This window comes from Anomaloglossus baeobatrachus, chromosome 7, assembly GCF_048569485.1.
Source record: "Anomaloglossus baeobatrachus isolate aAnoBae1 chromosome 7, aAnoBae1.hap1, whole genome shotgun sequence".
NCBI lineage: Eukaryota > Metazoa > Chordata > Amphibia > Anura > Aromobatidae > Anomaloglossus > Anomaloglossus baeobatrachus.
The window spans coordinates 168,256,763-168,275,320 of NC_134359.1; the positions used below are offsets into that span (position 1 = coordinate 168,256,763).

General features: G+C 42.6%; 1 protein-coding gene across 2 annotated transcripts in view; it reads right to left on the reverse strand.

The window, feature by feature from the left end:
* Positions 1 to 18,558, reverse strand: part of LOC142245236 (carboxypeptidase O-like) — a 992,459-nt gene that overhangs the window by 528,746 nt on the left and 445,155 nt on the right. The gene's annotated exons all lie outside the window — the stretch shown is intronic.

Here is an 18,558-nt window from a genome sequence, read left to right on the forward strand (position 1 = left end):
GACTATACAAAAGTCCAATAGCCACGTTTAGGATGCCACTAGGTACACTCCGTGTTTGCTAGTATAATGGCTTAGTTATAATGAGTTTGAGTGTGCAATGCAGGCAGACGTGCTGCAAATATCTTTGCACTAGTGGGAAGATACAGAAATCCAACAGCCACTTTTACGATGCCACTAAGTTCACTCAGTGTTTGCTAGTATAATGGCTTAGTTATAATGAGTTTGAGTGTGCAATGCAGGCAGACGTGCTGCAAATATCTTTGCACTAGTGGGACTATACAAAAGTCCAATAGCCACGTTTAGGATGCCACTAGGTACACTCAGTGTTTGCTAGTATAATGGCTTAGTTATAATGAGTTTGATTATGCAATGCAGGCAGACGTGCTGCAAATATCTTTGCACTAGTGGGACTATACAGAAGTCCAATAGCCACGTTTAGGATGCCACTAGGTACACTCAGTGTTTGCTAGTATAATGGCTTAGTTATAATGAGTTTGAGTGTGCAATGCAGGCAGACGTGCTGCACATATCTTTGCACTAGTGGGACTATACAAAAGTCCAATAGCCACGTTTAGTATGCCACTAGGTACACTCAGTGTTTGCTAGTATAATGGTTTAGTTATAATGAGTTTGAGTGTGCAATGCAGGCAGACGTGCTGCAAATATCTTTGCACTAGTGGGACGATACAGAAGTCCAACAGCCACTTTTAGGATGCCACTAAGTTCACTCAGTGTTTGCTAGTATAATGGCTTAGTTATATTGAGTTTGAGTGTGCAATGCAGGCAGACGTGCTGCAAATATCTTTGCACTAGTGGGACTATACAAAAGTCCAATAGCCACTTTTAGGATGCCACTAAGTTCACTCAGTGTTTTCTAGTGTAATGGCTTAGTTAAAATGAGTTTGAGTGTGCAATGCAGGCAGACGTGCTGCAAATATCTTTGCACTAGTGGGACTATACAGAAGTCCAATAGCCACGTTTAGGATGCCACTAGGTACACTCAGTGTTTGCTAGTATAATGGCTTAGTTATAATGAGTGTGAGTGTGCAATGCAGGCAGACGTGCTGCAAATATCTTTGCACTAGTGGGACTATACAGAAGTCCAACAGCCACTTTTAGGATGCCACTAAGTTTCCTCAGTGTTTGCTAGTATAATGGCTTAGTTATAATGAGTTTGAGTGTGCAATGCAGGCAGACGTGCGGCAAATATCTTTGCACTAGTGGGACTATACAGAAGTCCAATAGCCACGTTTAGGATGCCACTAGGTACACTCAGTGTTTGCTAGTATAATGGCTTAGTTATAATGAGTTTGAGTGTGCAATGCAGGCAGACGTGCTGCAAATATATTTGCACTAGTGGGACAATACAGAAGTCCAACAGCCACTTTTAGGATGCCACTAAGTTTCCTCAGTGTTTGCTAGTATAATGGCTTAGTTATAATGAGTTTAAGTGTGCAATGCAGGCAGACGTGCTGCAAATATCTTTGAACTAGTGGGACTATACAGAAGTCCAATAGCCACGTTTAGGATGCCACTATGTACACTCAGTGTTTGCTAGTATAATGGCTTAGTTATAATGAGTTTGAGTGTGCAATGCAGGCAGACGTGCTGCAAATATCTTTGCACTAGTGGGACGATACAGAAGTCCAACAGCCACTTTTAGGATGCCACTAAGTTCACTCAGTGTTTGCTAGTATAATGGCTTAGTTATAATGAGTTTGAGTGTGCAATGCAGGCAGAGGTGCTGCAAATATCTTTGCACTAGTGGGACTATACAAAAGTCCAATAGCCACGTTTAGGATGCCACTAGGTACACTCAGTGTTTGCTAGTATAATGGCTTAGTTATAATGAGTTTGAGTGTGCAATGCAGGCAGAGGTGCTGCAAATATCTTTGCACTAGTGGGACTATACAAAAGTCCAATAGCCACGTTTAGGATGCCACTAGGTACACTCAGTGTTTGCTAGTATAATGGCTTAGTTATAATGAGTTTGAGTATGCAATGCAGGCAGACGTGCTGCAAATATCTTTGCACTAGTGGGACTATACAAAAGTCCAATAGCCACGTTTAGGATGCCACTAGGTACACTCAGTGTTTGCTAGTATAATGGCTTAGTTATAATGAGTTTGAGTGTGCAATGCAGGCAGACGTGCTGCAAATATCTTTACACTAGTGGGACTATACAGAAGTCCAATAGCCACGTTTAGGATGCCACTAAGTACACTCAGTGTTTGCTAGTATAATGGCTTAGTTATAATGAGTTTGATTGTGCAATGCAGGCAGACGTGTTGCAAATATCTTTGCACTAGTGGGACTATACAAAAGTTCAATAGCCACGTTTAGGATGCCACTAGGTACACTCAGTGTTTGCTAGTATAATGGCTTAGTTATAATGAGTTTGAGTGTGCAATGCAGGCAGACGTGCTGCAAATATCTTTGCACTAGTGGGACGATACAGAAGTCCAACAGCCACTTTTAGGATGCCACTAAGTTCACTCAGTGTTTGCTAGTATAATGGCTTAGTTATAATGAGTTTGAGTGTGCAATGCAGGCAGACGTGCTGCAAATATTTTTGCACTAGTGGGACTATACAAAAGTCCAATAGCCACGTTTAGGATGCCACTAGGTACACTCAGTGTTTGCTAGTAAAATGGCTTAGTTATAATGAGTTTGAGTGTGCAATGCAGGCAGACGTGCTGCAAATATCTTTGCACTAGTGGGACTATACAAAAGTCCAATAGCCACGTTTAGGATGCCACTAGGTACACTCAGTGTTTGCTAGTATAATGGCTTAGTTATAATGAGTTTGAGTGTGCAATGCAGGCAGACGTGCTGCAAATATCTTTACACTAGTGGGACTATACAGAAGTCCAATAGCCACGTTTAGGATGCCACTAGGTACACTCAGTGTTTGCTAGTATAATGGCTTAGTTATAATGAGTTTGAGTGTGCAATGCAGGCAGACGTGCTGCAAATATCTTTGCACTAGTGGGACAATACAGAAGTCCAACAGCCACTTTTAGGATGCCACTAAGTTTCCTCAGTATTTGCTATTATAATGGCTTAGTTATAATGAGTTTGAGTGTGTAATGCAGGCAGACGTGCTGCAAATATCTTTGCACTAGTGGGACTATACAGAAGTCCAATAGCCACGTTTAGGATGCCACTAGGTACACTCAGTGTTTGCTAGTATAATGGCTTAGTTATAATGAGTTTGAGTGTGCAATGCAGGCAGACGTGCTGCAAATATCTTTGCACTAGTGGGACAATACAGAAGTCCAACAGCCACTTTTAGGATGCCACTAGGTACACTCAGTGTTTGCTAGTATAATGGCTTAGTTATAATGAGTTTGAGTGTGCAATGCATGCAGACGTGCTGCAAATATCTTTGCACTAGTGGGACGATACAGAAGTCCAACAGCCACTTTTAGGATGCCACTAAGTTCACTCAGTGTTTGCTAGTATAATGGCTTAGTTATAATGAGTTTGAGTGTGCAATGCAGGCAGACGTGCTGCAAATATCTTTGCACTAGTGGGACTATACAAAAGTCCAATAGCCACGTTTAGGATGCCACTAGGTACACTCAGTGTTTGCTAGTATAATGGCTTAGTTATAATGAGTTTGAGTGTGCAATGCAGGCAGACGTGCTGCAAATATCTTTGCACTAGTGGGACTATACAAAAGTCCAATAGCCACGTTTAGGATGCCACTAGGTTCACTCAGTGTTTGCTAGTATAATGGCTTAGTTATAATGAGTTTGAGTGTGCAATGCAGGCAGACGTGCTGCAAATATCTTTACACTAGTGGGACTATACAGAAGTCCAATAGCCACGTTTAGGATGCCACTAGGTACACTCAGTGTTTGCTAGTATAATGGCTTAGTTATAATGAGTTTGAGTGTGCAATGCAGGCAGACGTGCTGCAAATATCTTTACACTAGTGGGACTATACAGAAGTCCAATAGCCACGTTTAGGCTGCCACTAGGTACACTGAGTGTTTGCTAGTATAATGGCTTAGTTATAATGAGTTTGAGTGTGCAATGCAGGCAGACGTGCTGCAAATATTTTTGCACTAGTGGGACTATACAAAAGTCCAATAGCCACGTTTAGGATGCCACTAGGTACACTCAGTGTTTGCTAGTAAAATGGCTTAGTTATAATGAGTTTGAGTGTGCAATGCAGGCAGACGTGCTGCAAATATCTTTGCACTAGTGGGACTATACAAAAGTCCAATAGCCATGTTTAGGATGCCACTAGGTACACTCAGTGTTTGCTAGTATAATGGCTTAGTTATAATGAGTTTGAGTGTGTAATGCAGGCAGACGTGCTGCAAATATCTTTACACTAGTGGGACTATACAGAAGTCCAATAGCCACGTTTAGGATGCCACTAGGTACACTCAGTGTTTGCTAGTATAATGGCTTAGTTATAATGAGTTTGAGTGTGCAATGCAGGCAGACGTGCTGCAAATATCTTTGCACTAGTGGGACAATACAGAAGTCCAACAGCCACTTTTAGGATGCCACTAAGTTTCCTCAGTGTTTGCTAGTATAATGGCTTAGTTATAATGAGTTTGAGTGTGCAATGCAGGCAGACGTGCTGCAAATATCTTTGCACTAGTGGGACTATACAGAAGTCCAATAGCCACGTTTAGGATGCCACTAGGTACACTCAGTGTTTGCTAGTATAATGGCTTAGTTATAATGAGTTTGAGTGTGCAATGCAGGCAGACGTGCTGCAAATATCTTTGCACTAGTGGGACTATACAGAAGTCCAATAGCCACGTTTAGGATTCCACTAGGTACACTCAGTGTTTGCTAGTATAATGGCTTAGTAACAATAAGTTTGAGTGTGCAATGCAGGCAGACGTGCTGCAAATATCTTTGCACTAGTGGGACTATACAAAAGTCCAATAGCCACGTTTAGGATGCCACTAGGTACACTCAGTGTTTGCTGGTATAATGGCTTAGTTATAATGAGTTTGAGTGTGCAATGCAGGCAGACGTGCTGCAAATATCTTTGCACTAGTGGGACGATACAGAAGTCCAACAGCCACTTTTAGGATGCCACTAAGTTCACTCAGTGTTTGCTAGTATAATGGCTTAGTTATAATGAGTTTTAGTGTGCAATGCAGGCAGACGTGCTGCAAATATTTTTGCACTAGTGGGACTATACAAAAGTCCAATAGCCACGTTTAGGATGCCACTAGGTACACTCAGTGTTTGCTAGTAAAATGGCTTAGTTATAATGAGTTTGAGTGTGCAATGCAGGCAGACGTGCTGCAAATATCTTTGCACTAGTGGGACTATACAAAAGTCCAATAGCCATGTTTAGGATGCCACTAGGTACACTCAGTGTTTGCTAGTATAATGGCTTAGTTATAATGAGTTTGAGTGTGTAATGCAGGCAGACGTGCTGCAAATATCTTTACACTAGTGGGACTATACAGAAGTCCAATAGCCACGTTTAGGATGCCATTAGGTACACTCAGTGTTTTCTAGTATAATGGTTTAGTTATAATGAGTTTGAGTGTGCAATGCAGGCAGACGTGCTGCAAATATCTTTGCACTAGTGGGACTATACAGAAGTCCAACAGCCACTTTTAGGATGCCACTAAGTTTCCTCAGTGTTTGCTAGTATAATGGCTTAGTTATAATGAGTTTGAGTGTGCAATGCAGGCAGACGTGCTGCAAATATCTTTGCACTAGTGGGACTATACAGAAGTCCAATAGCCACGTTTAGGATGCCACTAGGTACACTCAGTGTTTGATAGTATAATGGCTTAGTTATAATGAGTTTGAGTATGCAATGCAGGCAGACGTGCTGCAAATATCTTTGCACTAGTGGGACTATACAGAAGTCCAATAGCCACTTTTAGGATGCCACCAAGTTCACTCAGTGTTTGCTAGTGTAATGGCTTAGTTAAAATGAGTTTGAGTGTGCAATGCAGGCAGACGTGCTGCAAATATCTTTGCACTAGTGGGACTATACAGAAGTCCAATAGCCACGTTTAGGATGCCATTAGGTACACTCAGTGTTTGCTAGTATAATGGTTTAGTTATAATGAGTTTGAGTGTGCAATGCAGGCAGACGTGCTGCAAATATCTTTGCACTAGTGGGACTATACAGAAGTCCAACAGCCACTTTTAGGATGCCACTAAGTTTCCTCAGTGTTTGCTAGTATAATGGCTTAGTTATAATGAGTTTGAGTGTGCAATGCAGGCAGACGTGCTGCAAATATCTTTGAACTAGTGGGACTATACAGAAGTCCAATAGCCACGTTTAGGATGCCACTATGTACACTCAGTGTTTGCTAGTATAATGGCATAGTTATAATGAGTTTGAGTGTGCAATGCAGGCAGACGTGCTGCAAATATCTTTGCACTAGTGGGACGATACAGAAGTCCAACAGCCACGTTTAGGATGCCACTAAGTTCACTCAGTGTTTGCTAGTATAATGGCTTAATTATAATGAGTTTGAGTGTGCAATGCAGGCAGACGTGCTGCAAATATCTTTGCACTAGTGGGACTATACAAAAGTCCAATAGCCACGTTTAGGATGCCACTAGGTACACTCAGTGTTTGCTAGTATAATGACTTAGTTATAATGAGTTTGAGTGTGCAATGCAGGCAGACGTGCTGCAAATATCTTTGCACTAGTGGGACTATACAGAAGTCCAATAGCCACGTTTAGGATGCCACTAGGTACACTCAGTGTTTGCTAGTATAATGGCTTAGTTATAATGAGTTTGAGTGTGCAATGCAGGCAGACGTGCTGCAAATATCTTTGCACTAGTGGGACTATACAGAAGTCCAATAGCCACATTTAGGATGCCACTAAGTTTTTTCAGTGTTTGCTAGTATAATGGCTTAGTTATAATGAGTTTGAGTGTGCAATGCAGGCAGACGTGCTGCAAATATCTTTGCACTAGTGGGACTATACAAAAGTCCAATAGCCACGTTTAGGATGCCACTAAGTACACTCAGTGTTTGCTAGTATAATGGCTTAGTTATAATGAGTTTGAGTGTGCAATGCAGGCAGACGTGCTGCAAATATCTTTGCACTAGTGGGACTATACAAAAGTCCAATAGCCACATTTAGGATGCCACTAGGTACACTCAGTGTTTGCTGGTATAATGGCTTAGTTATAATGAGTTTGAGTGTGCAATGCAGGCAGACGTGCTGCAAATATCTTTGCACTAGTGGGACTATACAAAAGTCCAATAGCCACGTTTAGGATGCCACTAGGTACACTCCGTGTTTGCTAGTATAATGGCTTAGTTATAATGAGTTTGAGTGTGCAATGCAGGCAGACGTGCTGCAAATATCTTTGCACTAGTGGGAAGATACAGAAATCCAACAGCCACTTTTACGATGCCACTAAGTTCACTCAGTGTTTGCTAGTATAATGGCTTAGTTATAATGAGTTTGAGTGTGCAATGCAGGCAGACGTGCTGCAAATATCTTTGCACTAGTGGGACTATACAAAAGTCCAATAGCCACGTTTAGGATGCCACTAGGTACACTCAGTGTTTGCTAGTATAATGGCTTAGTTATAATGAGTTTGAGTGTGCAATGCAGGCAGACGTGCTGCAAATATCTTTGCACTAGTGGGACTATACAAAAGTCCAATAGCCACGTTTAGGATGCCACTAGGTACACTCAGTGTTTGCTAGTATAATGGCTTAGTTATAATGAGTTTGAGTGTGCAATGCAGGCAGAAGTGCTGCAAAAATCTTTGGACTAGTGGGACGATACAGAAGTCCAACAGCCACTTTTAGGATGCCACTAAGTTCACTCAGTGTTTGCTAGTATAATGGCTTAGTTATAATGAGTTTGAGTGTGCAATGCAGGCAGACGTGCTGCAAATATCTTTGCACTAATGGGACTATACAAAAGTCCAATAGCCACGTTTAGGATGCCACTAGGTACACTCAGTGTTTGCTAGTATAATGGCTTAGTTATAATGAGTTTGAGTGTGCAATGCAGGCAGACGTGCTGCAAATATCTTTGCACTAGTGGGACTATACAAAAGTCCAATAGCCACGTTTAGGATGCCACTAGGTACACTCAATGTTTGCTAGTATAATGGCTTAGTTATAATGAGTTTGAGTGTGCAATGCAGGCAGACGTGCTGCAAATATCTTTACACTAGTGGGACTATACAGAAGTCCAATAGCCACGTTTAGGATGCCACTAGGTACACTCAGTGTTTGCTAGTATAATGGCTTAGTTATAATGAGTTTGAGTATGCAATGCAGGCAGACGTGCTGCAAATATCTTTGCACTAGTGGGACTATACAGAAGTCCAATAGCCACGTTTAGGATGCCACTAGGTACACTCAGTGTTTGCTAGTATAATGGCTTAGTTATAATGAGTTTGAGTGTGCAATGCAGGCAGACGTGCTGCACATATCTTTGCACTAGTGGGACTATACAAAAGTCCAATAGCCACGTTTAGTATGCCACTAGGTACACTCAGTGTTTGCTAGTATAATGGTTTAGTTATAATGAGTTTGAGTGTGCAATGCAGGCAGACGTGCTGCAAATATCTTTGCACTAGTGGGACGATACAGAAGTCCAACAGCCACTTTTAGGATGCCACTAAGTTCACTCAGTGTTTGCTAGTATAATGGCTTAGTTATATTGAGTTTGAGTGTGCAATTCAGGCAGACGTGCTGCAAATATCTTTGCACTAGTGGGACTATACAAAAGTCCAATAGCCACTTTTAGGATGCCACTAAGTTCACTCAGTGTTTGCTAGTGTAATGGCTTAGTTAAAATGAGTTTGAGTGTGCAATGCAGGCAGACGTGCTGCAAATATCTTTGCACTAGTGGGACTATACAGAAGTCCAATAGCCACGTTTAGGATGCCACTAGGTACACTCAGTGTTTGCTAGTATAATGGCTTAGTTATAATGAGTTTGAGTGTGCAATGCAGGCAGACGTGCTGCAAATATCTTTGCACTAGTGGGACTATACAGAAGTCCAACAGCCACTTTTAGGATGCCACTAAGTTTCCTCAGTGTTTGCTAGTATAATGGCTTAGTTATAATGAGTTTGAGTGTGCAATGCAGGCAGACGTGCGGCAAATATCTTTGCACTAGTGGGACTATACAGAAGTCCAATAGCCACGTTTAGGATGCCACTAGGTACACTCAGTGTTTGCTAGTATAATGGCTTAGTTATAATGAGTTTGAGTGTGCAATGCAGGCAGACGTGCTGCAAATATCTTTGCACTAGTGGGACTATACAGAAGTCCAATAGCCACGTTTAGGATGCCACTAGGTACACTCAGTGTTTGCTAGTATAATGGCTTAGTTATAATGAGTTTGAGTGTGCAATGCAGGCAGACGTGCTGCAAATATCTTTGCACTAGTGGGACAATACAGAAGTCCGACAGCCACTTTTAGGATGCCACTAAGTTTCCTCAGTGTTTGCTAGTATAATGGCTTAGTTATAATGAGTTTGAGTGTGCAATGCAGGCAGACGTGCTGCAAATATCTTTGAACTAGTGGGACTATACAGAAGTCCAATAGCCACGTTTAGGATGCCACTATGTACACTCAGTGTTTGCTAGTATAATGGCTTAGTTATAATGAGTTTGAGTGTGCAATGCAGGCAGACGTGCTGCAAATATCTTTGCACTAGTGGGACTATACAAAAGTCCAATAGCCACGTTTAGGATGCCACTAGGTACACTCAGTGTTTGCTAGTATAATGGCTTAGTTATAATGAGTTTGAGTGTGCAATGCAGGCAGACGTGCTGCAAATATCTTTACACTAGTGGGACTATACAGAAGTCCAATAGCCACGTTTAGGATGCCACTAGGTACACTCAGTGTTTGCTAGTATAATTGCTTAGTTATAATGAGTTTGAGTGTGCAATGCAGGCAGACGTGTTGCAAATATCTTTGCACTAGTGGGACTATACAAAAGTTCAATAGCCACGTTTAGGATGCCACTAGGTACACTCAGTGTTTGCTAGTATAATGGCTTAGTTATAATGAGTTTGAGTGTGCAATGCAGGCAGACGTGCTGCAAATATCTTTGCACTAGTGGGACGATACAGAAGTCCAACAGCCACTTTTAGGATGCCACTAAGTTCACTCAGTGTTTGCTAGTATAATGGCTTAGTTATAATGAGTTTGAGTGTGCAATGCAGGCAGACGTGCTGCAAATATTTTTGCACTAGTGGGACTATACAAAAGTCCAATAGCCACGTTTAGGATGCCACTAGGTACACTCAGTGTTTGCTAGTATAATGGCTTAGTTATAATGAGTTTGAGTGTGCAATGCAGGCAGACGTGCTGCAAATATCTTTACAATAGTGGGACTATACAGAAGTCCAATAGCCACGTTTAGGATGCCACTAGGTACACTCAGTGTTTGCTAGTATAATGGCTTAGTTATAATGAGTTTGAGTGTGCAATGCAGGCAGACGTGCTGCAAATATCTTTGCACTAGTGGGACTATACAAAAGTCCAATAGCCACGTTTAGGATGCCACTAGGTACACTCAGTGTTTGCTAGTATAATGGCTTAGTTATAATGAGTTTGAGTGTGCAATGCAGGCAGACGTGCTGCAAATATCTTTACACTAGTGGGACTATACAGAAGTCCAATAGCCACGTTTAGGATGCCACTAGGTAGACTCAGTGTTTGCTAGTATAATGGCTTAGTTATAATGAGTTTGAGTGTGCAATGCAGGCAGACGTGCTGCAAATATCTTTGCACTAGTGGGACTATACAAAAGTCCAATAGCCACGTTTAGGATGCCACTAGGTACACTCAGTGTTTGCTAGTATAATGGCTTAGTTATAATGAGTTTGAGTGTGCAATGCAGGCAGACGTGCTGCAAATATCTTTACACTAGTGGGACTATACAGAAGTCCAATAGCCACGTTTAGGATGCCACTAGGTACACTCAGTGTTTGCTAGTATAATGGCTTAGTTATAATGAGTTTGAGTGTGCAATGCAGGCAGACGTGCTGCAAATATCTTTGCACTAGTGGGACAATACAGAAGTCCAACAGCCACTTTTAGGATGCCACTAAGTTTCCTCAGTGTTTGCTAGTATAATGGCTTAGTTATAATGAGTTTGAGTGTGCAATGCAGGCAGACGTGCTGCAAATATCTTTGCACTAGTGGGACTATACAGAAGTCCAATAGCCACGTTTAGGATGCCACTAGGTACACTCAGTGTTTGCTAGTATAATGGCTTAGTTATAATGAGTTTGAGTGTGCAATGCAGGCAGACGTGCTGCAAATATCTTTGCACTAGTGGGACGATACAGAAGTCCAACAGCCACTTTTAGGATGCCACTAAGTTCACTCAGTGTTTGCTAGTATAATGGCTTAGTTATAATGAGTTTGAGTGTGCAATGCAGGCAGACGTGCTGGAAATATCTTTGCACTAGTGGGACAATACAGAAGTCCAACAGCCACTTTTAGGATGCCACTAAGTTCACTCAGTGTTTGCTAGTATAATGGCTTAGTTATAATGAGTTTGAGTGTGCAATGCAGGCAGACGTGCTGCAAATATTTTTGCACTAGTGGGACTATACAAAAGTCCAATAGCCACGTTTAGGATGCCACTAGGTACACTCAGTGTTTGCTAGTAAAATGGCTTAGTTATAATGAGTTTGAGTGTGCAATGCAGGCAGACGTGCTGCAAATATCTTTGCACTAGTGGGACTATACAAAAGTCCAATAGCCACGTTTAGGATGCCACTAGGTACACTCAGTGTTTGCTAGTATAATGGCTTAGTTATAATGAGTTTGAGTGTGCAATGCAGGCAGAAGTGCTGCAAAAATCTTTGCACTAGTGGGACTATACAGAAGTCCAATAGCCACGTTTAGGATGCCACTAGGTACACTCAGTGTTTGCTAGTATAATGGCTTAGTTATAATGAGTTTGAGTGTGCAATGCAGGCAGACGTGCTGCACATATCTTTGCACTAGTGGGACTATACAATAGTCCAATAGCCACGTTTAGTATGCCACTAGGTACACTCAGTGTTTGCTAGTATAATGGTTTAGTTATAATGAGTTTGAGTGTGCAATGCAGGCAGACGTGCTGCAAATATCTTTGCACTAGTGGGACGATACAGAAGTCCAACAGCCACTTTTAGGATGCCACTAAGTTCACTCAGTGTTTGCTAGTATAATGGCTTAGTTATATTGGGTTTGAGTGTGCAATTCAGGCAGACGTGCTGCAAATATCTTTGCACTAGTGGGACTATACAAAAGTCCAATAGCCACTTTTAGGATGCCACTAAGTTCACTCAGTGTTTGCTAGTGTAATGGCTTAGTTAAAATGAGTTTGAGTGTGCAATGCAGGCAGACGTGCTGCAAATATCTTTGCACTAGTGGGACAATACAGAAGTCCAACAGCCACTTTTAGGATGCCACTAAGTTTCCTCAGTGTTTGCTAGTATAATGGCTTAGTTATAATGAGTTTGAGTGTGCAATGCAGGCAGACGTGCTGCAAATATCTTTGCACTAGTGGGACTATACAGAAGTCCAATAGCCACGTTTAGGATGCCACTAGGTACACTCAGTGTTTGCTAGTATAATGGCTTAGTTATAATGAGTTTGAGTGTGCAATGCAGGCAGACGTGCTGCAAATATCTTTGCACTAGTGGGACGATACAGAAGTCCAACAGCCACTTTTAGGATGCCACTAAGTTCACTCAGTGTTTGCTAGTATAATGGCTTAGTTATAATGAGTTTGAGTGTGCAATGCAGGCAGACGTGCTGCAAATATTTTTGCACTAGTGGGACTATACAAAAGTCCAATAGCCACGTTTAGGATGCCACTAGGTACACTCAGTGTTTGCTAGTATAATGGCTTAGTTATAATGAGTTTGAGTGTGCAATGCAGGCAGACGTGCTGCAAATATCTTTACAATAGTGGGACTATACAGAAGTCCAATAGCCACGTTTAGGATGCCACTAGGTACACTCAGTGTTTGCTAGTATAATGGCTTAGTTATAATGAGTTTGAGTGTGCAATGCAGGCAGACGTGCTGCAAATATCTTTGCACTAGTGGGACTATACAAAAGTCCAATAGCCACGTTTAGGATGCCACTAGGTACACTCAGTGTTTGCTAGTATAATGGCTTAGTTATAATGAGTTTGAGTGTGCAATGCAGGCAGACGTGCTGCAAATATCTTTACACTAGTGGGACTATACAGAAGTCCAATAGCCACGTTTAGGATGCCACTAGGTAGACTCAGTGTTTGCTAGTATAATGGCTTAGTTATAATGAGTTTGAGTGTGCAATGCAGGCAGACGTGCTGCAAATATCTTTGCACTAGTGGGACTATACAAAAGTCCAATAGCCACGTTTAGGATGCCACTAGGTACACTCAGTGTTTGCTAGTATAATGGCTTAGTTATAATGAGTTTGAGTGTGCAATGCAGGCAGACGTGCTGCAAATATCTTTACACTAGTGGGACTATACAGAAGTCCAATAGCCACGTTTAGGATGCCACTAGGTACACTCAGTGTTTGCTAGTATAATGGCTTAGTTATAATGAGTTTGAGTGTGCAATGCAGGCAGACGTGCTGCAAATATCTTTGCACTAGTGGGACAATACAGAAGTCCAACAGCCACTTTTAGGATGCCACTAAGTTTCCTCAGTGTTTGCTAGTATAATGGCTTAGTTATAATGAGTTTGAGTGTGCAATGCAGGCAGACGTGCTGCAAATATCTTTGCACTAGTGGGACTATACAGAAGTCCAATAGCCACGTTTAGGATGCCACTAGGTACACTCAGTGTTTGCTAGTATAATGGCTTAGTTATAATGAGTTTGAGTGTGCAATGCAGGCAGACGTGCTGCAAATATCTTTGCACTAGTGGGACGATACAGAAGTCCAACAGCCACTTTTAGGATGCCACTAAGTTCACTCAGTGTTTGCTAGTATAATGGCTTAGTTATAATGAGTTTGAGTGTGCAATGCAGGCAGACGTGCTGGAAATATCTTTGCACTAGTGGGACAATACAGAAGTCCAACAGCCACTTTTAGGATGCCACTAAGTTCACTCAGTGTTTGCTAGTATAATGGCTTAGTTATAATGAGTTTGAGTGTGCAATGCAGGCAGACGTGCTGCAAATATTTTTGCACTAGTGGGACTATACAAAAGTCCAATAGCCACGTTTAGGATGCCACTAGGTACACTCAGTGTTTGCTAGTAAAATGGCTTAGTTATAATGAGTTTGAGTGTGCAATGCAGGCAGACGTGCTGCAAATATCTTTGCACTAGTGGGACTATACAAAAGTCCAATAGCCACGTTTAGGATGCCACTAGGTACACTCAGTGTTTGCTAGTATAATGGCTTAGTTATAATGAGTTTGAGTGTGCAATGCAGGCAGAAGTGCTGCAAAAATCTTTGCACTAGTGGGACTATACAGAAGTCCAATAGCCACGTTTAGGATGCCACTAGGTACACTCAGTGTTTGCTAGTATAATGGCTTAGTTATAATGAGTTTGAGTGTGCAATGCAGGCAGACGTGCTGCACATATCTTTGCACTAGTGGGACTATACAATAGTCCAATAGCCACGTTTAGTATGCCACTAGGTACACTCAGTGTTTGCTAGTATAATGGTTTAGTTATAATGAGTTTGAGTGTGCAATGCAGGCAGACGTGCTGCAAATATCTTTGCACTAGTGGGACGATACAGAAGTCCAACAGCCACTTTTAGGATGCCACTAAGTTCACTCAGTGTTTGCTAGTATAATGGCTTAGTTATATTGGGTTTGAGTGTGCAATTCAGGCAGACGTGCTGCAAATATCTTTGCACTAGTGGGACTATACAAAAGTCCAATAGCCACTTTTAGGATGCCACTAAGTTCACTCAGTGTTTGCTAGTGTAATGGCTTAGTTAAAATGAGTTTGAGTGTGCAATGCAGGCAGACGTGCTGCAAATATTTTTGCACTAGTGGGACAATACAGAAGTCCAACAGCCACTTTTAGGATGCCACTAAGTTTCCTCAGTGTTTGCTAGTATAATGGCTTAGTTATAATGAGTTTGAGTGTGCAATGCAGGCAGACGTGCTGCAAATATCTTTGCACTAGTGGGACTATACAGAAGTCCAATAGCCACGTTTAGGATGCCACTAGGTACACTCAGTGTTTGCTAGTATAATGGCTTAGTTATAATGAGTTTGAGTGTGCAATGCAGGCAGACGTGCTGCAAATATCTTTGCACTAGTGGGACGATACAGAAGTCCAACAGCCACTTTTAGGATGCCACTAAGTTCACTCAGTGTTTGCTAGTATAATGGCTTAGTTATAATGAGTTTGAGTGTGCAATGCAGGCAGACGTGCTGGAAATATCTTTGCACTAGTGGGACAATACAGAAGTCCAACAGCCACTTTTAGGATGCCACTAAGTTCACTCAGTGTTTGCTAGTATAATGGCTTAGTTATAATGAGTTTGAGTGTGCAATGCAGGCAGACGTGCTGCAAATATTTTTGCACTAGTGGGACTATACAAAAGTCCAATAGCCACGTTTAGGATGCCACTAGGTACACTCAGTGTTTGCTAGTAAAATGGCTTAGTTATAATGAGTTTGAGTGTGCAATGCAGGCAGACGTGCTGCAAATATCTTTGCACTAGTGGGACTATACAAAAGTCCAATAGCCACGTTTAGGATGCCACTAGGTACACTCAGTGTTTGCTAGTATAATGGCTTAGTTATAATGAGTTTGAGTGTGCAATGCAGGCAGACGTGCTGCAAATATCTTTACACTAGTGGGACTATACAGAAGTCCAATAGCCACGTTTAGGATGCCACTAGGTACACTCAGTGTTTGCTAGTATAATGGCTTAGTTATAATGAGTTTGAGTGTGCAATGCAGGCAGACGTGCTGCAAATATCTTTGCACTAGTGGGACTATACAAAAGTCCAATAGCCACGTTTAGGATGCCACTAGGTACACTCAGTGTTTGCTAGTATAATGGCTTAGTTATAATGAGTTTGAGTGTGCAATGCAGGCAGACGTGCTGCAAATATCTTTACACTAGTGGGACTATACAGAAGTCCAATAGCCACGTTTAGGATGCCACTAGGTACACTCAGTGTTTGCTAGTATAATGGCTTAGTTATAATGAGTTTGAGTGTGCAATGCAGGCAGACGTGCTGCAAATATCTTTGCACTAGTGGGACAATACAGAAGTCCAACAGCCACTTTTAGGATGCCACTAAGTTTCCTCAGTGTTTGCTAGTATAATGGCTTAGTTATAATGAGTTTGAGTGTGCAATGCAGGCAGACGTGCTGCAAATATCTTTGCACTAGTGGGACTATACAGAAGTCCAATAGCCACGTTTAGGATGCCACTAGGTACACGCAGTGTTTGCTAGTATAATGGCTTAGTTATAATGAGTTTGAGTGTGCAATGCAGGCAGACGTGCTGCAAATATCTTTGCACTAGTGGGACAATACAGAAGTCCAACAGCCACTTTTAGGATGCCACTAGGTACACTCAGTGTTTGCTAGTATAATGGCTTAGTTATAATGAGTTTGAGTGTGCAATGCAGGCAGACGTGCTGCAAATATCTTTGCACTAGTGGGACGATACAGAAGTCCAACAGCCACTTTTAGGATGCCACTAAGTTCACTCAGTGTTTGCTAGTATAATGGCTTAGTTATAATGAGTTTGAGTGTGCAATGCAGGCAGACGTGCTGCAAATATCTTTGCACTAGTGGGACTATACAAAAGTCCAATAGCCACGTTTAGGATGCCACTAGGTACACTCAGTGTTTGCTAGTATAATGGCTTAGTTATAATGAGTTTGAGTGTGCAATGCAGGCAGACGTGCTGCAAATATCTTTGCACTAGTGGGACTATACAAAAGTCCAATAGCCACGTTTAGGATGCCACTAGGTACACTCAGTGTTTGCTAGTATAATGGCTTAGTTATAATGAGTTTGAGTGTGCAATGCAGGCAGACGTGCTGCAAATATCTTTACACTAGTGGGACTATACAGAAGTCCAATAGCCACGTTTAGGATGCCACTAGGTACACTCAGTGTTTGCTAGTATAATGGCTTAGTTATAATGAGTTTGAGTGTGCAATGCAGGCAGACGTGTTGCAAATATCTTTGCACTAGTGGGACTATACAAAAGTTCAATAGCCACGTTTAGGATGCCACTAGGTACACTCAGTGTTTGCTAGTATAATGGCTTAGTTATAATGAGTTTGAGTGTGCAATGCAGGCAGACGTGCTGCAAATATCTTTGCACTAGTGGGACGATACAGAAGTCCAACAGCCACTTTTAGGATGCCACTAAGTTCACTCAGTGTTTGCTAGTATAATGGCTTAGTTATAATGAGTTTGAGTGTGCAATGCAGGCAGACGTGCTGCAAATATTTTTGCACTAGTGGGACTATACAAAAGTCCAATAGCCACGTTTAGGATGCCACTAGGTACACTCAGTGTTTGCTAGTAAAATGGCTTAGTTATAATGAGTTTGAGTGTGCAATGCAGGCAGACGTGCTGCAAATATCTTTGCACTAGTGGGACTATACAAAAGTCCAATAGCCATGTTTAGGATGCCACTAGGTACACTCAGTGTTTGCTAGTATAATGGCTTAGTTATAATGAGTTTGAGTGTGTAATGCAGGCAGACGTGCTGCAAATATCTTTACACTAGTGGGACTATACAGAAGTCCAATAGCCACGTTTAGGATGCCACTAGGTACACTCAGTGTTTGCTAGTATAATGGCTTAGTTATAATGAGTTTGAGTGTGCAATGCAGGTGTCACGCTCCCCGGGTCCTCGGTTCCGCTCCCCGGGTCCTCACCCCCGCTCCCCGGGTCACCTGCCACGCTCCCCGCTCTCCAGCCTCCGGTGCCTGTCCTTCCCAGGCCCCCTGGTGCCCGATTCCGGCGCCCGACGGCTTCCCAGGACCTGGCCGGCTCCCCTGCGTCCTCCTCTCAGCCTCCTTCCCTGGCTTCTGGCACCCGGGCGGCGCGCATGCGCATTAGGGCGCGCGTGCGGTCACTGACCCTTTCTTAAAGGGCCAGCGTCCATTAACAGGAAATGAGGTTGAACAGGTACAGGGTATAAAGGGGGTTATTGTCCAAGGGGGCGGGGCCTGATCTTCGTGTTTCCTAAGCTAGGAGTCAGGTCTCCTGGTGTCTCAGTGCATGTACTCACCTATTTCTCTTGTAGAGCCGTGCCTGCCTCGCCATCCAGTCTGCCGTATCCTGAACCCCGAACGCTGTCCATCTGCCATCCTGACAGTTCGCACCATCTCGGATCCCTGCGGTGACCCGTCATCTCGCTCCCAAGGTTCCGGACCCCGCCTGACATCATCTCGGCTTCCGAACCTGAGCTGCGTCACCAGGACTACCACCCGTGACTCCGTGGTCCCAGGGACTTCTCCGCTATACTCGTGTGCAAGGACTGTTCTGCTGTTTATAGTGTTCCAGCTGCCGGACTCTTTCCTACCATCTAGGAGTTCGGTCCAGTGGATCCACCTCCTGGGTCTGCCCGTACGCCTGGCCGTGACAGTAAGATCAGGCCATGGA